The sequence below is a fragment of the Elephantulus edwardii genome, unplaced genomic scaffold (assembly GCF_000299155.1).
Source record: "Elephantulus edwardii isolate Elephantulus edwardi_28Jun2011 unplaced genomic scaffold, EleEdw1.0 scaffold00030, whole genome shotgun sequence".
NCBI lineage: Eukaryota > Metazoa > Chordata > Mammalia > Macroscelidea > Macroscelididae > Elephantulus > Elephantulus edwardii.
The window spans coordinates 17,180,715-17,205,972 of record NW_006399780.1 but is presented as its reverse complement, the minus strand read 5'-3'; the positions used below and the strand labels follow the sequence as shown (position 1 = coordinate 17,205,972).

Below are 25,258 nucleotides of genomic sequence, written 5' to 3'. Positions count from 1 at the left end.
CAGCAAGCAGGGTTGTGTCATCTGCATAACGCAGATTGTTGATAAATCGTCCACCAATCTTGACCCCACATTTCTCCTCATCGAGCCCAGCCTCCTGAATAATCTGTTCTGCATATAGGTTGAAAAGGTATGGAGATAGGATGTAATTGGACATGGGGTAGAGGGTGGTTAATCATAGGGTCACACAATTTGATGGGTGGAGGAAGGGGGAGGTGAAGGTAATGGGAAAGTTCCCATGTGAAAAACAATGTATACAAACTGTGTAAATAAACCAGTATACATACATACATAAATGTAAAGTGTGGTTAATCATAGGGTCACAGAATTTGATGGGTGGAGAGAGGGGCGGGCAAATGACATGGGAGAGATCAGGTGTTTAAAACAATGTATATGAACTTTGTAAGTAAACCAGTATAAAATAAAAATTTTATTTAAAAATTTAAAAGAAAATAAATGTAAAGAATATTATCTGTCAAATCTGTATGGTAATAAGATTAGTCTCACTTGTATTTGCATAAATCCAGGTATACATTACAGGAAACAGAGGGGAAAATTATGGAAACGTCTTATCCATAAGCAAACACCCACAGTCCAACCAAACACCTATATTGTGCACATAGCATAGTCGGCAAAGACAATGTTGTGCATCCTACTTTGGTGCATAGTGATTGAAGTCCCAAAAGATTGCAACTGACCATCTTACACACACTCTTGGACTCTCACCATTTGAAACAAAAGACACTATTAAAAAAAATAAAGACTTTCAGTCTAAAGGACCACTTCTTCCATGATCAAATGGTGCCATGTTGCTGATGGCTCTGAAAAGATTTACAATAGAAGATCCCTCATAGAGTAAGAGAAAGCTGTGACACAAAGGTCAAAAATCAAAGAAAAGATGAGGCTTATGGGTCTGATTGAGACTAACGGAACCCCCAAGGCTATGGATACTAATCTCTTTTCAAGCCTGCACTTGAAGTTACCACCTTGACTCTGCTTCTAGGCAAACATTAGACATGGCTACAGGGTGATTAATAACACCAGGGAAGAGCACACTCCTTATAACAATCAATTACAGGAGATCAAAGGGGTAACTACTGCCCAGGGATAAAGCTCAGAAGTCAGGAATGGACAGGAAGTAAGGATAAATGGAAATGGGAAATTCTGGGGGAAAGTAGGAAGAATGCTGTTATAGAATGAGGATAGTACTCAAGACACACAATATCAACTATATGCATCATGGTTTGGAAAACACATTTTCTCTGCAAACTTTCACTCAAAATGGGATTGTATCCTTTATGCATGTGCTTTAAATCTGTATGCTGAACAAATCATTGGACAAGCAAGAATAAATGAAGAGGAATGTGGCAACAGGATGAGAGGAGCCTGTGTTATGTAGAAGGACTGGAAGCATTTGCTATAAAGACCCAAGACTGCAGTCTTCAATATGGATTACATCTCAATATCAAGAAAGCAAAAATCCTTGCCACTTAACCAATAGCCAGTGCCACCACAGACAAAGAAAATATTTTAGCTGTCAGTGATTGCACTTTACATGGGTCCACAATTAACAAAGACACATTGCATTGGGAAAATCAGCTGTCAAGAGCCTCTCTAAGGTACTGAAGGTCAAAGATGTCAATTTAAAAACTAAGATGTAAATGATGTGAGCCTTGGGCTTTTTGTTTCCTATGTTTCTGAAAGTTGAACAATGAATCAGGATAATAGAACAAGAGCTGATGCTTTTTAATTGTGGTGTTGGAGAAGAGTACTGAATATTTCCAAGGGCTGCCAAAAGAAAAAAAAAAAAAACCAAACATCAAGTTTGTCTTGGAGGAAGTACAAATGGCATTTTCCTAAGAGGCATGAATGGTGACAGTTCTCCCATTGTTTAAGAAGGATGTCAGGAGGGCCCAGGACTTGGATAAAAAGGTCAAACTGGAAAAGATAGAGGGTCTGAGAAAGAAAGGAAGACCCTCAAATAGAAGGATTAACACAGTGATTTTAACAATGGGCTCAAGCATACCTGGTCTTGGTGGTACGTGTTAGCACAAGGTTCAGACCTGTTGTTTGTACTGTTACAATGAGTCCTAGTGGATAGAATTGCAAGTAAGGACAACAAAGTATTGAAAGAGCAATCTTCATATTTCACAACTTTTCTAGTAATTTTGGTGAGATTTCAGTGTTTACTAAGCTCAGTGATTCCCAACTTGCAAGCTCACCTTTCAGAACTGAGCCCAGCCCATTCTCACCATATATAAAAGTGCTGCCGGGAGGACATTTTTTGCTTTCTACTCCTCTAAGTTCTGAAGATCTCCACACTTTTTCATCTTTGGAGAAATACGTCTAGCAAATCCACCACAAGCCACCTTGCCTTCAGCACCAGCTCAGCCAGAGTTCCCAAGACCTGCCGCTCAGGCTTCAGCAGCGTCTCTGTGTCCCACTCCAGGGGCAGTGGGGGCCTCACTGGGGCCTATGGAGGAGCTGGCTTTGGCAGAAGGAGCCTCTACAGCCTGGGAGGCTCCAGGAGAATCGCCATTGGAGGTGGCAGCTGTGCCATGAGGAGTGGATATGGCAGCTGAGTTGGAGGTGGCTTTGGCTTTGGAGCAGGAGCCAGTGGTGCATTTGGTTTGGGTGCTGGAGTTGCTAGTGGCTTTGGGCTTGGTGGAGGAGCTGGCTTTGCTGGTGGCTATGGGGGCTCTGGCTTCCCTGTCTGCCCTCCTGGGGGCATCCAAGAGGTCATTGTCAATCAGAATCTCTTCACTCCCCTCAACCTGCAAATTGGCCCAACTATCCAGAGAGTGAAGATGGAGGAAAGGGAACAGTTTGCCTCCTTTACTGACAAGGTGAGCCAGTAGAACATTCTCTTTGGACCTATTTCAGACTCCTCTAACTGGAGATACAAGATCTCGTGTCAGGGAGATTTAGTAAGAAAAGGAAGTAGGCTCAGATTAGCATTCTAGAGGGTTCACGCTGACTCCTGACTGGTAACATACAGACATGATGGGAACAATTCTGAACTTGATGAATCTTTCAAATGCCCCTCTTTCATATCAAGGAAAAATTCTCAAATTTTTATCTTTAACATGAAGCATAGAAAGGGAACGGTAAAGTCTTTAATTTTTATCTCAGAATATTCCTCCCCCCTTTTTTCTCTACATAACAACAACAGCAGTGGTAGTACAGTGGTAAAATGCTCACCTTTTTTTTTTCTTTTGAGGTGGTAACTTTTTAAATTTTTTATTTTTTACTTTTTTTATTATTGTTATTTAAAAGAAAGTGTACAGAAAAATTGGTTTTTAATCCATTTATATTTGTACATTTTCCTCACTTTCTGCCCCAGTTCACATTTAACAACAACAACAAAAAAAAAACAACTCATTTACTGTTGCATAATTCCTCCCTCCCCCAACCTCTTACCTCAGAATATTCTGGGCAATTGCAAATTAAAGGCTGGTTACAGGGAAACTTAATTTTAAGTCAAGGGGGATAAATATGAGTTTATATTATTAGTAGCAGAATAGTTTGGAAATGGACAGCTAAAAATATCACTTAAAAATATCACTGCATTGAAACAGATGAGGGAGAGAACTGTTTAAAAGGAATATATGATTCAATATTATTTTCATGAGAAGATACCAGAGTAAGTGCTATGGTTGTGCTTATACGAAACCTGTTCTTGAACCAAGAAGCAGTCCTCAGAATAGAGCAAGGAAAGACTTCATGGTTCAAAATCAGGAAAGGACTGTGTCAGGGATGCATCCTGTCCCCATACCTTTTCAGTCTGTGTACAGAACAGATCATTTCAGGAAGCAGGGCTTTATGAAGAGGAGTGTGGCATCAGGATTGGAGGAAGACTCATTAACAACCTACAATATGCAGATGACACAACCTTACTTGCTGCAAAAGGTCAAGGGCTGTAGTCTTCAATATGGATTGAAGCTCAACATCAAGAAGACAAAGATTCTCACCACTGGGCCAATTGGCAGCACCATCTTAGATGGAGAAGAGATTGAGGTTGTTAACAATTACAGCTTGCTTGGATCCACAATCAACACTTTTAACACCAGCAGCCAGGAAATTAAAAGATGAATTGCATTGGGAAAAATCTGCTGTCATGGACCTCTCCAAAGTGCTGAAGAACGACGATATCAGTCATGATACAAAGGTGTGCCTAATCCAGGCATGGTTTTCTCAATTACTTGTTATGTTTCAGAGAGTTGGACAATGACTTAGGATGACAGAAGAAGAATAGATGCCTTCAAGTTGTGGTGCTGGAGAAGAGTCTTGAACATACCATGGACTGCCAAGAAAACAAAGAGGTCTTAGGGAGGGTGAAACCAAGTCTTTTCATGGAAGTTGGGGGGTTTTTTTGTTTGTTCCTTTTTAAATAATTTTAATGAACATTTACAGAGATTTTGGATTTCCATTCATTCATTGCTGCACTTCTCTCCCCGCCCAGCCCTCTCTCCCACCCAGGTTCGCTCCTCTCTTTAAAAAGTAAAAGAAACACTCCATCCCTGGTACACATTCCCCACCCCCACCCCGCACCCCTCCCACTGCCCCAAATACATTCCACGATACAACCTTAATTGTGGACTCTTGTGATAACCATAATACCCTATCATACACCGCTTTAAATTATTCACTCCCTCATCTGTTTCAGTGCAGTATACACAATTTATCCAGTTTTTCTCAGTCTTACCCCAACCCTGATGCTAGGTTTTTGAAGCTCTACCTCACTTACTTGGAGAATGTGGCCAGGTGAGATTGGTTCTTGGAGACGGGCATCATGCTCAGAAGGGTTGGAAGGACAATGAAGGCAAGAGAGACTCCAGATGAGATAAACTGATACAGTAACTGGAGTGATGGGGGTTGGTGTCAGAGTGAGTGAGACTGCCTCAGGACAGGGAAGTGTTCAGAGCTGCTGTACATAGAGTCACTACACATTGTAGGTGACTCAATGGCACATAAAACCAATAACATACTATGACAGGTTTGGAAGCAGGATTGGTAAATAACATGTCTCTATGAACTTGGACAAATGTTGATAGTTATAGAAAGTCTTCAGGCTTTTTGTTTAGAGGGTCGCTATTGGTCATGCTCGACTTGAAGGCAATCAACAACAACAGTGAACTGAAGGGGGTTATAAAACAAAGAATTTTTTTTTCTTTTCAAGGAGAAAAGAGAACTGTGGGGAGAGGTGGGCAGGGAGGAAAATGTGCAACAATGAATGAATGGAAATCCAGTCTATAAACTTTCATTAAAATTTCAATTAAAATATCCTTAAAATAATAAAAAAATGTTTGAACATTCATTAAGTAGGTTAAATAACCCAATTGTAATTCTAAAGCAATTGGGAAAATTAATTTCAGTCCTCTAGATCCCAGAGAAATAAAACAGATATTGATTTTAAAATTAATTCTGAATTAACTCTACATTTCCTAAGTGATGAAAAGCTTACTATTAGAGTAACTTTAAAAGATTCACAAACAACCTTTATTCCAATAATTATTCCTCAGATATCGCAATAAATGAAACTTAAAAACAAAAAAAAATGAGGTTATCAATGTCACTGAATTTTACATGTAGAAACTAATAAATTGATATATGTTTTACTCAATATATTCCACTAAAGAATAAAATAAATAATTTCAAAAGGGAAAAAAAATATTCTGTCCAAAGGCAGAAAGCTTCTTAAATTCTATTGGCAAATGGAAGTGACTCAAGAAACAGGATATAGTCATAAACCAAGGATGTTTTGGAGGAATCTCATTAATAAATGAGAAATAGGATTCTAAGCTCTTAATGATATAGCAGTTACCATTCCTCCTAAATGTAAGAATAACTTTTTATGATACATTCTCCCAATATTCTTTTCAAACAAAAGAATATTCCTGTTGTGAAGAGACATTGTTGTTGTGTGTCATCAAGGAATGGACTCATAGCTGACCCTCCAGCTGGTTTTCAGAGGCGTAAATCACATGGGAGGAGATTGCCAATTCTTCTCCCGCGGAGAAGCTGGTGGATTCAAACTGTGTGCCTCTAGGATTGCAGGGCAGCTTCTCACCAGTAGGCCACCAGAATTCTGTCAAGTGATGAAATGTGTACTGAAAATCACTGACAGGTTATAACTTCCAAAGTGAAAAAATCCTAACAGGTCTTCTGGGGAGTTTCATAAGCAGTTCTGTAGAGTGTGAAGAAAAGGAATTGGGAAACAGGACTCTCAACATGAGCCTCTGACCTGCTCCACTTAGTCCAAACCATGGAGACCTCCCAGGCATGCCTGTACACTAAGAACTTTCCCTTCTTTCCTTTGGCTACCAATGATCACTTTGTTTTCTGTCCAGGTGCGGTTCCTGGAGCAGCAGAACAAGGTCCTGGACACCAAGTGGACTCTGCTCCAAGAGCAGGGCATTAAGCCTATAAGCCAGAATCTGGAAATCCTGTTTGAGCAGTATATCAAAAACCTCTGGAGACAGTTGGATAGTATAAATGGGGAGAGAGGCCCCCTGGACTCAGAACTCAGGAGCATGCAAGACCAAGTTGAGGACACCAAGAACAAGTGAGTTAAAAATAAATTTAAATGGAATATATTTTCTGAAAATCACACTTCAGGATCAATGAGCGTATGTACAGACAAAATTTCTTAGCAAAACTTTTGTTGTTGTTACTGTTGTTGCATACCATCTAGTTAGAACAGACCCATAGCTGACCCTCCAGCAGGTTTCAGAGGCCATAAACAGCATGGAAGGGAGATAGTCCACCATTATCCTGCCGAGCAGCTGGCGAATTAAAAATGTGAACCTTTATTTTGGTAGCAGGATTGTTCATGACTTAGTAAAGGAAATTCACAGTTATTGCCCACGTATAAACCTGTAAGGACAAAGTGAGGGGGAATAGATGGAGAAGAGGGAAAAAAAAACCAATTTAAGAAAAATAAAAATAATAGGCTCCATGACAACAAATATCAATGTGTTAATATTCAATTTCATTGGATATAGTAAACCCAAGCTAACGTTTCTAAATTATCATACCCACTGGCTCAATGATACTCTATCTTTGTTTTAGATATGAAGATGAAATCAACAAACGCACAACAGCAGAGAATGAATTTGTGACTCTGAAGAAGTTGGGTTTCTTAGGTTCCCTTAATCTTCTGTTTTGTTTTGGGTTTTGTTTGTTGGTTTTGTTTTTGGGTTTTTGCTGAAGGAGGGAACTCTGTGTCCCTGACCAATTGGAAAGGAGAACAAGAAAGGAGCTTAACAATGGAATAGATTGGAGATGAGGATTCAATTGATCCAGACTGTTGGTCTTTCCCCAAGGTGTTGATGCTGCTTGTATTACTAAGATTGGCCTGTAAGCCAATGTGGATAGTCTTACAAATGAGGTCAATTTCCTGAAAACTATATATAAATCTGTAAGTATCATTACTCTCCTTTTCTTTAATCTAATGGCATTAAGTAATGGTGGAAGATTCTTCAAATGGGACTCCTGTGAATGTCTCTGGAAAAGAGGGTATAACAATCTTATATTTTGCAGGAACTGCCTCAGATTCAATTCCACATCTCAGACACATCTGTGGTCCTGTCCATGGACAACAACTTCAACCTGGACCTAGACAGCATCATTGCTGAGGTCAAAACCCAATATGAAGAGATTGCCCAGAGGAGCAGGGCTGAGGCCGAGTCCTAGTACCAGACCAAGGTGAGCCGTGAGCTGACTGTGACAAACTCCCTTCCTGGTGGCCATTCAGGCTACAAGTATTATTTGTGAAATACATTTCTGGGAAGTTAGGTCATCCCACACAATGTAAATTCTTGCACAATTAAAGTGGATATATGTAGATGACACAACCCTGCTTGCTGAAACTGAGGAGGACCTGAAGTGCTTGCTTCAGATGGTCAAGGACTGCAGCCTTCAATATGGATTGAGGCTCAATGTCAAGAAGACAAAGATTCTCACCACTGAACCAATTGGCAGCATCACGATGGATGGTGAAGAGATTCAGATTGTTTACAGCTTTAGTTTGCTTGGTTCCACAATCAACACTCTTGGCACCCGTAGCCAGGAAATTAAAAGATGTATTGCCATGGGCAAGTCTGCTGTTAGGGACCTCTCCAAGCAGACATGGAATCAAAGGAGCTATTGTATTGGGGAAATCTGCTATCAAGCACCTCTCCTAACTACTAGAGAGCAAAGGTATTGGTTTAAAGACTACAGTGTTGCATTCCAGAGGTGTGCTGATAGTGAATCCCAGCTTGGGAAACAGGGTTGTTCTTCATGTGGATGACTCTGGCCGAAAGCATGGGAACAACCTAGAAAGACGACATCATTATCTGTGCTGCTCTGAGGTTGGGTTGGGTTTTGACGCTCATTAATTTTTTTTTTAAAAAAAAGGTGTTTCATATCCAAACCATACAGTATTTCCTGATATATCTGAAAGTTGGGCAATGAATAAAGATAAAAGAAGAAGAATCAATCCCTTTGCATTGTGGAGTTGGAGAATAGTACTGAAAATCCCATGAACTGCCAAAAGAACAACAAGGGTGTCCTGAAAGAAGACCAACTGGGAAGCTCCCTTATGGCAAAAGATGTTGAAAGGTCATCTCACATATGCCGGGCATGCTATCAAGAGGGGCCAGTCCTTGGAAAAAGACATACTGGGAAAGAAAAGATCAGAGACAGAGAGGATGACCCTCAACAAGATTGATTGACTTAGGGACTGTAGCAATGGATTTTAGCCTATCTAGCTGGTGAAGATGGCACAGGATAGAGCAAGGTTCAGATCTCTTATTCCAAGAAGTACTATGAGTCCTAGTCCACATGATTGATGATTGCATCTAACAACAATAAACATGATTAAGGAACCTGGTGGCACAGTACATTAGGTGTCAGGTTGTTAACTGAAAGGATAGTGGTACTCCACAGGAACTTCATGGGGAAAAAGATGGTAAGTCCTCTCCCATAATGATTTACAGCCTTAGAAACTCAATGGAAGATCATTATGAGTCATAATTCCGTAAATGACAATGGGCATGGTTTGAGTATGAACATAGGCTGTTCTAGAAGACTCTCAGCTGGCTCACACGGCTTTAGGGAAGATAAAGGCATTGAGGATAATGATATCTGTCTCAGTGAGATTGTGTTCATGATGTGAAAGTGGAGAAATAATGTTTCCAAGTTAAATAATTAGGTTAATTAAAAAATACAATATTTTATGCATACATATGTGAATGAGAGACTCCTAAACTTGACTTATCAGAGGAAAATGATCCATTCTATGTCTTTCCTCATGAATTACAAAAAACCAAAAAGAACACAAAATGTAAAACCTTTCTTCAAACAACAAAATTAAAAGTTTTAAAAAATTCTAAAACAAAATATAGAATGTATCATAGAAATAGAGTTTATGATAAATAATGTTTCAGGAAACTGAGATGCCTACAGTTACAAATCTAAGAAAAATCCAGTGAAGAATACTCTGAAAAAATACAGCAAATATAAGCATTGTTGTAAACACAAAACAAATCTTAACAATGAGGGTTTTACTATAAACTAGGCACTCTTGACAAATTAACTCATGTAGTGGTGATGGAATTTCCTTAGCATAAAACAAAAACTGAGTTATATAGGTTAGAAACAAGAGTCCATTTATTATGAAGTCTCTAGAAACCAAAAAGTGCATTAAAAAGTAAATCAAGGTCTTTTCATGTCTTTTGCCCATTTTTGTTAGGGAGTTATCAGTCTTTTTCTTGAGGAGAACTTGTCATATTCTTTGTTCATGGGACCTTTATCTGAAATGTCTTTGCCAAATGTCTTTTTCCAGATCTATGGGATTTTTTTTTTACTGTAGTGAAAAAGTTTTTATGTACACAGAGATATATTTGATTTTAAGAAAGCCCCATTAGTTGATCTTACCTTCTCCTGGTTGTGCATTTTTAGCTATGTTTGCAAGCCTATAGACCAGGGCTTCTACTTCTGTTCCCATTTTGTCTTTTATGTTCTTTATAATTTGAGGTTTTACCCACAGGTCTCTGATCCACCTTGAGTTGATTTTTCATATATGGTGTGAGACATGGATCCTATTTCTGTCTTCTGCCGGCAGATGTCTGGTTTTGCCAGCACCATTTGTTAAAGGGGAGGACATTTCTCCATTTAATGGGTTACATTGCTTGATCCAAGTCCAGGTCTTCTCAATTACTTGCTATGCCAGTATCTGACAAAATGCCATGATTTCAAAATGCCCAGCAATGGCCTCCAGGAGAACTCCCTTAAGTCCAGATGTCTACGCAGTGATGACCATCAATGTGGATTCTTCAATCTCTAATCAAGAGGGGGAAATGTTTTAGTATAAAACAACCATGCATGCTGCCCAGCAACAATAGCACTTGAATAGTGGACTGATTCTGAATTTCTCTGGCCTGTAGCAAATTCACAGAAACCTTCATGCTGTCAACTCTTGAGTTTCACCCACCTTGAAGGCAAACCTCCTTTATTGTAACACACACACACACACACATAACATTTACATCTTAAAAGCAAAATGGCCACTAATAACAAAGCTTGGGCTGCTGCATTTACATTTCTAAGCCCTATCAACCTGGACTAGAAGATGGCTTCTGATTCTCTCTTCCAAGCTCCATCTCACACATATTGGGCATGTTGCCAGGAGAGACCAGTCCTTGGAGAGGGGCATGACGCCTGGAAGGATAGAGGGACAGTGTAAAAGAGGAAGTTTCAGGATGATATGGATTGACACAGTAACTGAAAAAATGGTGGTAGATGTGTCAGTGAGACAGTGAGGATAGGACAGGATTCAGAGCTGTTGTATAGAGTCCCTTTGAGTTGCAAGTGACTTGATGGCACATAACAACAGTTATGCATTACCCCTCTCTGTGTTATACAAATAGTCTGGTATCTGATAAGATGGAAATAAGAGGCAACTACCCATAACTGAAGATTATCCACAAACAATGGGAACAGCACATCAGCAGAGAATTGCCAGAAGTCTAGGCTGGGTTTAGAAGAGGTCCTGGTACTAGGGATATTGTAGCTGATGCTAGATGGATCTTAGCTGAAAGCAGAGAATACCAGAGGAATGTCTATCTGTGTTTCATTGACTATGCCAAGGCATTTGACTGCGTGGATCATAACAAACTGTGGCTGACTCTGAGAAGAATGGGAATCCCAGAACACTTGATCGTGCTAGTGAGAAACCTATACTTGGACCAGGAAGCGGTAGTCAGAACAGAGCAAGGAAACATTGCATGGTTCAAAATTGGGAAGGGCATACGCCAGGGATGTGTCCTATCTCCATACCTTTTCAACCTATACGCAGAACAGATTATCCAGAGGCTGGGCTCTATGAGAACAAATGTGGGGTCAAGATTGGTGGAAGATCTCTCAACAATCTGCATTATGCAGATGACACAACCCTGCTTGCTGAAACTAAGGAGGACCTGAAGTGTTTGCTGCTGAGGGTCAAGGACTGCACCCTCCAATATGGATTGAGGCTCAATGTCAAGAAGACAAAGATTCTCACTACTGGGCCAACTGGCAGCATCAGGATGGATGGCAAAGAGATTCAGATTGTTCACAGCTTTAGTTTGCTTGGCTCCACAGTCAACACTCTTGGCATCAGTAACCAGGAAATTAAAAGATGTATTGCCATGGGAAAGTCTGCTATTAGGGACCTCTCCAAAGTACTGAAGAGCAATGGTGTCTCTCTGGAGACTAAGGTGCATCTGATACAGTTCATGGTCTTTGCAATCAATTGTTATGCATCAGAGAGTTGGACAATGACCAAGGAAGATAGGAGAATTGATGCCTTTGAGCTGTGGTGCTGGAGAAGAGTATTGAGAGTACCATGGACTGCTAGGAAAACAAACAGATTCATCCTAGAAAGGGTTAAACCGGATGGCTCCTTGGAGGCAAGGATTCTGAGGCTCTGTCTAACATACTTTGGACATGTTGTAAGGAGAGACCTGTCCTTGAAGAAGGACATGCTTGGGAGGGTGGAGGGACAGCGCAGGAGGGGAAGCCCTTCTATGAGGTGGATTGATTCAGTGATTAATCAGGGGTAATCGGGATGGGAGTGTCAGAGACAGTACGATTGGCACTGAACAGAGCAGAGTTTAGGGCTGTTGTACATAGTAGGGTCACTGAGTCGCAAGAGACTCGACGGCACATAACAATAACAAAAACAACCCATAACAAAAGGTCTCTTATCTAAGAAGCCAGAAAATCAAATGTATAGATACCCCACTTTTTCTTTATTACCTTGATATAAGGAGAACTTCAATAGTGTGTTGTTAAGTGCCTTCTAGTTGAGTATGACTCGTAGAGATCTTATGAACAAATGATCTGAACCCTTTTCTCTAATGATTGTCACTCTAGTGTGCACAGGCTTTCCAAAGGCCTGTTAATTAAGAAGTGGATGCCAATCCTGCTTCCAAGTCTGTCTTAATCTGGGAGCTCTATCAAACTATGTCCATAATGGGTAATAACCCTTATGCTATTTGACACACCAGTGGCTCATCGCTCAGTATCACAGCAATCCCAAGTTATCCCAGTACTGCAATAGTGTGATATGTATAAAATCTTTTTGCAAATACAAGCTTCTGGAGTTTCTGGTTTAGCTAGCTTGCTGGCTGTGCAGTTCACTCACTCTTTTATCTATCCTTTTTCTTTTCCACAGCATGCCAGAATAAACTTTTTCTTAATTTTCAGTTTAAAAAAAAAGATGAGGAGTCTAAAGTACTAAAGAATCATTTCTAGTTTCATGACCAGATGGCATCAGGATGCTGATGGTTATGAAAAGAATTGCAATTAAAAATTCCTTCATAATGCACATCCCAAAACTTCTCCAACAGGGTTAAAAGGAAGCCAGAGACTGGGAAAATGTACTTGGTAATGACATATCAGATAAGGGACTTATATCCAGAATTTATAAAATACTTGAGCACCACAACAAGATAAAGGTAAATAATCCAGTTGAAAAAAATGGGCACAAGATATGAACAGACACTTCACCAGAGAAAACATTCAGAAGGCTAACAAGCACATGAAGAAATGTTCAAAATCCCTAGCTCTAAGAGAGATGCAAATCAAAACAACTATGAGATATCATCTCACCCCAGTCAGAAAAGCAAAATTTAACAGAACAGCAAGCAACAAATGCTGGCAAGGTTGTGGAGAAACTAGAATCCTTGTTCACTGTGGGTGGGAGTGTAAAATGGTGCAACCACTGTGGAAAGTGGTAGGGCGCTTTCTCAAAAAGTTATAAATACCAATACCATTTGACCCAGCAATTCCACTACTGTAAATATACCCCAAAGAGACCATAACTGACCCCCAAGCAGATATACGCACACCCATGTTTATCATGGCTTTGTTCACAATAGCAAGGAGTTAGAAACAACCTAAGCACCCGTCAACAAATGAATGGATAGAGAAGCGGTGGTATATTTACACAATGGAATACTATGCTGCAATGAAAAATAAGGAACTCATGAAATATTATACAAAGTGGGTGACCCTGAAGGACATTATGCTGAGTGAAATATCTCAGTCACAATAGGACAAATACTGCATGGTGCCAATGTTGTAAAACGGGACTGACCTTGACATTGGGGGAAACTGAGAATGATGGGCTCAATAATGCATACTGCATTGAAACAGATGAGGGAGAAAATTGTTTAAAAGGGATATGTGATTAGGTATTTTTGTCATGCCAGGAATCCAGACCGAAGACTGCGTAGTGGAGTGGACCTGGGGGGAGGGATTGTAAAACAATGAAAGAATTTTTCTTTTACTTTTTCAAGAGGGTAGTGTACTGGGGGTGGGGGGTGGGGGAGGGATGGGAGGGGAGAAAAGTGCAACAATGAATGAATGGAAGTCCAAAGTCTCTGTAAATTTTCATTGAAAATTTAAAAAATCAATAGTAAACATTAAAAAAATCCTTCATAGAGAGAAAGAAAACTAGGACACAAAATTTAAAAAATCAAAGAAAAATATTAGACTTACAGATCTGATAGAGGCTAATGGAACCTCCAAGACTATGAACAGTAACCTTTCTTCAGGCCTGAAACTGAAGTCACCACCTTAACTTCACATCCAGTCATTAGATATGGCTACATATTAGACATAGCTGCAAGGTGATTAACAACACCAGGGAAGATCACACTCCTTAGAATAAGCAACCACACAAGATCAAAAAGGCAACTTCTGCCCAGCGATAAAGCTCAGAAGTTAGGAAAGGACAGAAAAGAAGGATGAATGGAAATGAGAAGGTCTGGGAGGAATGAAAGAATGCTGTAATAGAATGAGGATTGTACTTAAGTCACACATTATAGACTAAGTGAATTGTGATTTGGAAGACAAATTTTCTGTGTAAACTTCACTCAAATCAGGGTTGTATTCTTTCTCTATATGAATTCCATTTTTATGTTCACCAAACTATTCTAGAAGCTGGAATATTTGAAGAAGAATGTGACATCAGACTTGGAGGAAGATGAATCAACAACCTGTGTTCTGCAGATGACACAACCTTGCCTACAGAAAGAAAAAAGGACTGGAAGCATTTGCTGCAAAGATCAAAGACCAAAGTCTTTAATAAGGATTATATCTCAATATCAAGAAAACAAAAATCTTCACCATTGAACCAATAGCTAACATCATCAGAGAGAAAGAAAATATTTAAGCTGTCCATGATTGCCTTTTAGATATATCCACAATCAACACTCATTGTAAGACAAGGTAAGAAATGAAAAGACATGATATAATGGGAAAATCTGCTGTCAAGGCAAGGATGTCAGTTGAAAGACTAAGATGTGACTTATCCAATTTTTTCCTGTGAATTTGAAAATTGAACAATGAATTAGAATGATAGCAGAAAAAATGATGATTTGAATTGCAATATTTGAGAAGAATCCTGAGTATCCCCATGAACTGCCAAAAGAACAAACAAGTGCTCCTTAGAGATAAGAATGGTGAAACTTCTAGAGGTCAAAATATTGTCAGGCCAGGCCAGTATTTGGACAAAAAAACAAAAACAAACAAACAAAACCACAAAAATCAAACAGGGAGAAATAGAGGGTAAAAGAAGAAGATCCTCAAGTAGATGGATTAGCACAGTAATTTTAATAACGGGCTCAAGCATATCAGATCTTGATGGTGTATGTTAGCACAAGGTTCAGATCTGCTTTTCCTAGGGTCGCATTGAGTTATAGTGGGTAGAATTGCACTTAAAAACAACAAAATACTGAAAGAGCAACTTTCATATTTCACAACTATCCTAGTAATCTTGGCGTTATCTCAGTACTTACTAAGTTCAGCCCATCCCAACCTGCAAGCTCACCTTTCAGGACTGAGCCCAGCCCATTCTCACCATATATAAAGCGCTGCTGGGAGGACATTCTTTGCTTTCTGCTCCTCTGAGCTCTACACTCCCACTTCACAAGCTTTTTTAACCTTCTCATCTTTAGAGAACCATGTCTAGCAAATCCACCATGAGCCCTGTGCCTTCAGTACCAGCTCAACCAGCATCCCCAGAACCTGCCGCTCAGGCTTCAGCAGCGTCTCTGTGTCCCGCTCCAGGGGCAGTGGGGGCCTCACTGGGGCCTGCGGAGGAGCTGGCTTTGGCAGCAGGAGCCTCTACAGCCTGGGAGGCTCCAGGATAATCGCCATTGGAGGTGGCAGCTGTGCCATGAGGAGTGGATATGGCAGCAGAGTTGGAGGTGGCTTTGGCTTTGGAGCAGAAGCTGCTGGTGCATTTGGTTTGAGCACTGGAGCTGCTAGAGGCTTTGGGTTTGGTGGAGGAGCTGGCTTTGCTGGTGGCTATGGGGGCTCTGGCTTCCCTGCCTGCTCTCCTGAGGGCATCCAAGAGGTCACAGTCAACCAGAATCTCCTCACTCCCCTCAATCTGCAAATTGACCAGATCAAGACCCTCAACAAGTTTGCCTCCTTCATTGACAAGGTGAGCCATGAAGACATTCTCTTTGACAGTTATTTCAGAGTCCTCTAACTGGAGAAATGCTGGCTTTGCCCCACAGGAGACTTAGCAAGAACAATGCTCCTAACTGACAACAGAAAGAGGTTATGGGAACTATTTTTTTTTTTTTTTCTCAGAGATAATGCATTTATAAACACAGAAATGGTTACAACAAAGATGGCTGTGATGAGTGGGTGTATATATGGGAACTATTTTGAACTTGATAAATCTTTTTTGTGGGAGGAAAGGTCTTTATGGATAGTCTCCTTATTTTAATGTGGTGATGGCTTCATAAGTGTGCATATTTTTCAAAGCATATTAAATTGTGCTCTTTTAATGTGTGCAGTTTGCTTTCCATCTTGCAAGATGGTTGATGAAAAGCCAGACAAGGAGGAAAAAAGGCTGAGGCTAAGCCTGAAGCCTAGAGGGCAGATGCCAGTGGCAAAGTTAAAAAGTCCAAAAGCAAGGACAAAGTGAGCACAGACAGCACATAACAACAGCAACAAGTCCCATTCACCTATTTTATCCTTTCCTGGTTATTTCTGGCTATATTTGTCAGACTTTTTATATCATGAGCTAGGCCTTCTAAGCTTGGTTCTACTTTGTGTCTTAGGAACTTTACGGGTTTGGGCTTTACCAAAATTTATCTATTTTTTTTTTTTTAATTTTGGCCTGAAGAACCAAGATGGTGGTGGAGGAGGAAACAGAGTTAGGAGTTGTAGGAGCAGCAAGCTGCATAGAAATTAGCTACTTGAGAAACCAACATGCTTTGCAGAGCCCAACGTGGCGCAATGCAGACAGTAGGAGTTTGAGTCAGAACTTTTATTAAAATAATTAATTTGGGAGCCACAGGAGCAGTGTGCCACAAGAGCAGTGAGCTTCAGACCCCAGTGGAAGTGACCACCACGCCTCTGTGGGACCCCCCCCCCCTGCCAGAAGCAAGTAGGTTGGTAAGAATTTGACTGAGTTTTCTTAGGCCCAACTGACCGGCCAGGAATGAGCAGGTCAGTAAGAACTTGAATGAGTTTTCTTGGGCCCCACCGACCTGTCAGGAGAGAGTATACCCAGCCCCCATTCCCCTCTCCGCCCCCCCCCCATTCAGCTCCACACCTGTGCCTACACATACAATCAACTAGCCTTTAATCCAGAGCACGTTGATCTGACTTAGCTACAAGAGGCTGCTCTCACAGGTCCTGAACTGAACCTTCCCTTTAGTCAGAAGTTCAGAGTGAAACACAGGTGGGGTAGCTGTCCCACTAATTTCTAGAGCAGTGTTTTCAGATCAAGAACCCATCTTCCCTTCAGGCATGAAAAACTCTACCACAGCAATGTCATGAAAGAAGCAAGCTATCTCACAACCTACACAAGTGCAAAGCAAAACTTCACCCCACACCTGAAAAAGGAAGACAAAGAAAGACTAAACATAGAAGGCTGGGGAGAGAAAATATACCAAGCAAATGGCAGCTAGATAAAAGCAGGAGTAGCGATATTAATCTCTGACATAATAAATTTAAAAGCAAAAGCCATCACAATGGACAAGGAAGGTCACTGCATAATGATCAAAGGGTCCATAGATTAAGAGGACATAACAATAATAAATACCTATGCACCAAAAAGACCTGCATAATATATGAAACAAACATTAACAAAAGTGAAAAAGGAAATAGACAACACTGCTATAGTAATTGGAGACGTCAATCCATCCTTTTCAAGAAAAGATAGAACTACCAGGAAAAAACTCAACAGAGATGCTCAAGAATTAAGCCACACAATAAACCAACTCAACCTCATAGATATGTACAGGCTACTGCACTAAAAAAAAACACAGTATACCTTCTTCTCCAATGTGCATGGAACATTCTCCAGAATAGATCATACTTGAAGTCACAGCGCAAGTGGCAATAAATTAAAAAACATAGAAATAATGCAAAGCATTGTCTCAGACCACAATGCTACAAAATTAGAAATTAGTAACAGGCACATAAAGGAGGAAAAAAAACCCATACATTTGAAAGCTGAAGAACACCTTGTCTGAACATGAATGGATACTAGAAGAAATAAAAAATGAAATTAGAAAGTTTCTTGAAATAAATGACAATGAAAACACCACTTATCAAAATCTCTGGGAAATAGCCAAAGCAGTAATCAGAGGTCAAGTTATAGCAATCAGCAAACATACCAAAAGGCAGGAAAAAATTACCACTGACTCTCTAACACAACATCTCCAACAAATTAAAAAAGAACGGCAAGAAAATCCGACACTCTCTAAAAAACCTGAAATTATAAAACTTAGTTGTTTTGTTGTTGTTATGTGCCATCGAGTTGCCTGCAACTCATAGTGACCCTATGTACAACGGTCCTAAACTCTGCTTTGTCCTGTGCTAATTGCACTGTCTCTGACACTCCTATCCCGATTATCCCAGTCACTGAATTAATCCACCTTATAGAGGGCTTTCCTCTCCTGCTCTGTCCTTCCACCCTCCCAAGCATGATGTCCTTCTCCAAGGACAGGTCTCTCCTCACAACATGTCCAAAGTATGTTAGATGAGCCTCAGAATCCTTGCCTCCAAGGAGCCACCCAGTTTAACCCTTTCTAGGATGAATCTGTTTATTTTCCTAGCAGTCCATGGTACTCTCGATATTCTTCTCCAGCACTACAGCTCAAAGGCATCAATTCTCCTTCTATCCTCCTTGGTCATTGTCCAACTCTGATGCATAACAAGTGATTGTGAAGACCATGGCCTGTATCAAATGCACCTTAGTCTCCCAAGAGACACCATTGCTCTTCAGTACTTTGGAGAGGTCCCTAACAGCAGACTTTCCCATGGCAATGTGCCTTTTAATTTCCTGGCTACTGGTGCCAAGAAAACTTAGAGCAGAAAGAAATAAAATAAAAAACAGAAAAAATAATTGAAATCAACAAAACTAGGAGTTGGTTTTTTAACAAGGGCAATAAGATTGACAGACCACTAGTAAAACTAACAAAGGAAAAGGCACAAATAATCTGAATAAAAGATGAAATGGGCAATATCACAACAGAACCAACTAAAATAAAAAGGATAACATTGGAATATTATGAAAAACTATACTCAAGTAAATTGAAAACCTAGAGGAAATGGACAAATACTTAGAAAATTACAACCTACCTAAACTGACACCAACTGAAATTGAATGCCTGAACAGGCCCATTACAAAAGAAGAAATTGAGAAGGTAATAAAACAACTTCCAGCCAAAAAAACAGTCCAGGACCAGATGGTTGTACGAGTTAATTTTATCAAACATTCAGAAAAGAACTATCACCAGTTCTACACAAACTATTTAAGAAAATAGAAAAAGATGGAATTCTCCCAGACTCATTCTATGAAGAAAACATATCCTTGATAACAAAACCAAGTAAAGACACCACCAAAGAGAAAACTATAGGCCAATATCTCTCATGAATATTGACGCAAAAATCCTGAATAAAATCTTGGCCAATAGAATCCAATGATACATTAAAAAAAAAATTTCACCATGACCAGGTGGGATTCATAACAGGTATGCAAGGATGGTTCAGCATAAGAAAAATAATTACTTCATCACATTAACGAAGCAAAGAACAAGAACCACATGATCCTATCAACTGATACAGAAAAGACCTCTGACAAAATCCAACACTCTTTCCTGATTAAAACACTCAACAAAATAGGATTAGAGGGTAATTTCTTCAACAGTAAAAAGGATATACTCAAACCCAAGAGCCAACATTGTTCTCAATGGAGAGAGGTTAAAGGTATTCCCTTTGAGAACAGAAACTAGGCAAGGATGTCCACTATCACTGCTCCTATTCAATATTATATTGGAAGTCTTAGCAATAGGAATAAGAGAAGGAAATAAGGGGTATCCAAATTGGCAAAGAGAAGGTAAAATTATCTCTCTATGCATATGATAGGATAGTATACTTAGAAAACCCTAAAGACTCAGTAAGAAAACTACTGGACATAGTTGACCAATTCAGCAAAGTGGCAGGATGCAAGAATAACATAAAAAAATCAATTTAATTTATCTACAGTGACAAAGAGAATACAGAGCTGGAGCTAAGAAAAACAATATCCTTCAAAATAGCTAATCACAAAATTAAATACTTGGGAGTAAATCTAACCAGAAACACAAAGGATCTATTCAAAGAAAATTACCAAACATTACTATAAGAAACAAAAAGAGATCTGGAGAAGTAGAAGAATATCCCTTGCTCATGGATAGAAAGACTCAATATTGTGAAAATTACAATACTACCAAAGACAATTTATACATTCAATGAAATCCCAATACAAATACCCATTCCATTCTTCAACAAGATAGAAAAAGCAATCTCCAATGTCATTTGGAATGGAAAGAATCTCCGAATAAGCAAAGCACTCCTTAAAAAGAGAAACAAGGTAGGAGGCATCTTACTTCCTGATTTCAAGTCCTACTGCACTGCCTTGGTGGTCAAAACAGCATGGCAAAAAAAAAGAAAGAAAAGAAGAAAAAAGAAAAAAAAAAGACAATGACAGACACATAAATCAACGAACTGAGCATCCAGGAATCAGCTCATCTACCTATGGTCAACTGATTTTTGACAAGGCGATGAAATCAGTGAAGTGGGGAAACGACAGCTTTTCTAACAAATGATGCCGGCGAAATTGGGAAACTATCTGTAGATAACTCAAGCAAGATCCACACCTCACTCCATACACAAAAACCAACTCAAAGTGGATCAAGAACCTTGGACTAAAACCAAGGACTATAAACTTCATTAGAGAAAAGCTTGGAAGAATTTTAGAAGTCCTAATCCACAACATAAGCAGTCTTTCAAGCATCCTGAAAAACCTACAACTACAACCAGAAGTGTATAAAATAGATGAATGGGATCTTCTAAGAATCAAATCCTTATAAACATCCAAAAACTTCTCCAACAGGGTAAAAAGGAAGTCACAGACTGGGAAAAAGTATTCGGCAATAACATGTCTGATAAGGGACTTATATCTAGAATTTATAGAATATTTGAGCGCCACAATAAGATAAAGGTAAACAATCCAGTTACAAAATGGGCACAGGATATGAACAGACACTTCACCAAAGAAGACATGGTAAACAAACACATGAAGAAGTGTTCAAAATCCCTAGTTCTAAGAGAGATGCAAATCAAAACAACTATGAGATATCATCTCACCCCAGTAAGAATAGCAAAATTTAACAGAAAAGAAAACAAAAATCGCTGGTGGGGTTGTGGTGAAACTGGAACACTTATTCACTGTTGATGGGAGTGTAAAAAAATGGTGCAACCACTGTGGAAGGCTCTATGGTTCTTTCTCAAAAAGTTGCAAATAGAAATACTATTTGACCCAGCAATTCCACTTCTGGGAATATACCCTAAAGAAACCGTAACTGCCACCCAAGTAGATATATGCACACCCATGTTTATTGTGGCTTTGTTCACAATAGCAAAGACTTGAAAACAACCTAAGTGCCCATCAGCAAATGAATGGATAGAGAAGCTGTGGTATATTCACACAATGGAATACTATGCTGCATTGAAAAACAAGGAACTCATGAAATATTATACAAAATGGGTGACCCTGAAGGACATTATGTTGAGTGAAATATCTCAGTCACAAAAGGATAAATACTACAGGGCTGACATTGGGGTGGGGGGAGGAGACTGAGAAAGATGGAATTAATTATGCATACTGCATTGAAACAGATGAGGGAGAGAATTATTTAAAAGGGATATATGATTAGGTATTATTGTCATAGCAGGATTCAGAATGAAGGCTGCACAGTGGAGTGGACTTCAGGGGAGGGAATGTATAACAATGAAAGAATTTTTCTTGGACTCTTCAAAGAGAAGAGCAAATTGTGGGGGAGGTGTGGGTAGGGAGAAAAGTGCAACAATGAATGAATGGAAATCCATGGTCTCTGTAAACTTTCATTAACATTGATTTAAAAATATTATTTCAATTGAATGAAAATTTACAAATCACTTTGGTATTTTCCATAGGAATTAATTACCATGAGAGGGCTCTGGTGGCCTTGTGGTAAGAAGTTGTACTGCAAAACAAAAGACATGTGGTTTGAGATCACCAACTGCTCTGTGGGAGAAAAATAGGCAATCTCCTCTGATGCAATTAACTGCTACTGAAAACCTGCTTTCTGGGTCAGCTATGGGTCAATTCTGACTCGTACACAATAACAATAACCATTGACTGAAACAATAAACTTATTACAGTGTTTAATCAATCCCTTATTGTATATTGTTATTGTCTCTACCCAGTTTCTCTGTTTATTAAAATGTTTTCCATTTCTTCCTCCCATCTCCATTTAATTCATAATGTATGTCCTGTTCCAGATTATAAATCATGATATACATACTGTCTGATCATATCATTGTATTCATTCTGTATTCATTTCTGATTACCTTCCCTTTACCTATTTTAACACAGGAATTATCCATTCTTTTCCAGCTTGTGTCCTCATGATCATCACCCTCATAATAATCTCATTTTTCTAACAGTGGTCTTGTACAGTGTTGTCCTCTTGTAACTGAGTTATTTCACTCAGCATAATGTCCTACAGACTCACTCATGTTATGTATTGTTTAACAAGTTCTATTGTTTTTCAATGTTATATAGTACTCCATTGTGTAAAAGTATCACAATTTCTCTATCTAATTATTTGTTGCTCAGCACTTGGGCCACTTTCATAACTTTGTGATTGTGAATAAGGATACATCTCTTTGTGTTACAGCTAGGATTTCTTCAAGCTATTTTAAATAATCTTAAGCAAGATATTACTTGCATGTGTTATTAAGGATATTGCTCACTAATTTCACAGTCTATTGGATCACACTTCTAGAGAATGAGAACAAATACAGACCTCTTCCAGTCAGATGACCAAGTATCTATCACCCATATATGTTGGCAGAGACTGGTGAGCACATCAGGGTTCTGTTTCCTGAAACACCTCAGCTGATAGTTCATCAGTCCTTGGGTCTTCATTTTGTCAGTGCCGTCAGGGTAGATTAGACTTCTTCCTTCAATACTACTGGTTCTTCATCATGTGCTATTTTCTGAAATGGCCCAATGTCAACCAATTCTTTCTAGTAGAATGACTATGGATTCTTTTCATCTTCTTTTGATGCTTCCTGTAAAGTGAAGAATGACTGCCTCCAAGTCTCAAGAAAACACTTTTTCTTTAGTCAAACAATTTTTAGATATTTGAGATCTTTACTGTGACCTAGTTCTATAACCAAATTTCTATAGAAATTAATGTGTTTCGAGTGACATCCACTTCCGAAACAACATACCTCCAGAAACTCCATGTACTTTGATAAATGTCAATAGTTACAGAACGGCTTCAGGCCTTTTGTTCATAGAGTTGCTCTGAGTCATGCTTGACTAGAACATAATCAACAACAACTCGAATAAGGAAATAGTGAACAAGTAGACCTTTAAATAAGAATGCTTCCCCCCCCATAAAATGTGTTATATTTATTAGAAACAAAAATTTTACCACCAAACATACCAAAATACACCATATTCATATGTTAATCACCAGTGTCAGATGGATGTTAGCAGAAAGCAAAGAGTACCAGAAGAATGTCTATCTGTGCTTCATTGACTATACAAAGTCATTTAACTGTATGGATCACAACAAATTGTGACAAACCTTGAAGAGAATGGGATCCCAGGACACTTGTCCAAGCTTATGTGAAACCTATACTTGGACTAGGAAACAGTCCTCAGAACAGAGCAAGGAAACATTTCATGGTTCAAAATCAGGAAAAGAGTGCAACAAAAGAAAAAAAAGCATCAAAAGAAGATGGAAAGAATAAACAGGATAGAGATGTATCCTGTCTCCATACCTTTTCAATCTATGTGCAGAACAGGTCTTTCAGGAAGCTGGGCTTTATGAGGAGGAATGTGGCATCAGTTTTGGAGAAACCTATGTTATGCAGATGATACAACGTTGCTTGCTGAAACTGAGGAGGACCTGAAGCACTTGCTACAGATGGTCACAGACCGTAGTCTTCAATATGAATCGAAGCTCAACATCAGGAATGAAAAGATTCTCACTACTTGGCCAAATGGCAGCACCATGATAGATGAAGAAGAAATCATGGTTGTTAATAATTTCAGCTTGCTTGGCTCCACAATCAACACTCTAGGCACCAGCAGTCAGGAAATCAAAAGATAAACTGCATTGGGGAAAATCTGCTGTCAGGGACCTCTCCAGAGTACTGAAAAGCAGCAATGCCAGTCTAGAAACGAAGGTGTGCCTGATTAAGGCACGGTCTTTCCAAGTACTTGATATGCGTCAGAAAGCTGGACAATGACTAGGGATGATAGAAAGATAATTGATGCCTTTGAGCTATGGTGCTGGGAAACAGTATTGCATATACCATGGACAGCTATTAGAACAGGCTGTCCTGGAGAGAGTAAACCAGGCTGTTTCTTGGAGTCTAGAATTCTGAAGCTTCATATGACATAGTTTGGACATGTTGCCAGGAGAGACCAGTCCTTCGAGAAGGAAGTCATGCTTGGGAGGGTGGAGGGACAGTACAAGAGAGGAAACCCTCAATGAGATGGTTTGATTCAGTGACTGGGGTAATGAGGTAGGTATGTCAGAGACAGTAAGATTGGCACAGGATAGAGCAGGGTATAGGGCTGTTGTTCATAGGGTCATTGAATTGTAAGCAACTTGATGGCACATAACAATAACAATTTCAAATAACTTAATGGATTTAAATGTCACCAAGCTAGTACCTGGGAAGTAGATGTCATACTTTAGGAGAAACAAAAATGAAATTCTTAGTGGTTATTATTTTTTTTAATCTCTATGAACTACACCAATAAAAGGAGAGCTTGTTGCATAGACAGATATTAACCTGTTTTTTATCCTCTCTAAGAAGAAAATGAGTATGTAATACTTTATAAACTAAAATAAAAGATCTATTTTACTGATTTTTAAAATTGGAATTATGAATATATGGAGCTCTAATGGCCTAGTGGTAAGGAATTGCACTGCCAACTGAAAGTATGTAGTTTGAATTCATCACTTGCCCATGAAAGAAAGATTAGTGAACCATGTGCCAGGGAGCTGCTTGCTGACACCACACTCACACCAGAGAGCTACTGGCTGACACCACACATGAGCTGGGGACTGACACAGCAGTGAGCAATGCATCAGACAAGTAGGAAAGCTGGAATCTGAATGAGTGTGAGCCCAGAACTCTAGTCCCATAG

General features: G+C 39.4%; 1 pseudogene; it reads left to right on the top strand.

Annotated features, from left to right (window-relative positions):
- The first annotated feature begins 152 nt into the window (after positions 1-152).
- On the top strand, positions 153-16,024 carry LOC102844424 (annotated as a pseudogene).
- Positions 16,025-25,258: the final 9,234 nt, after the last annotated feature.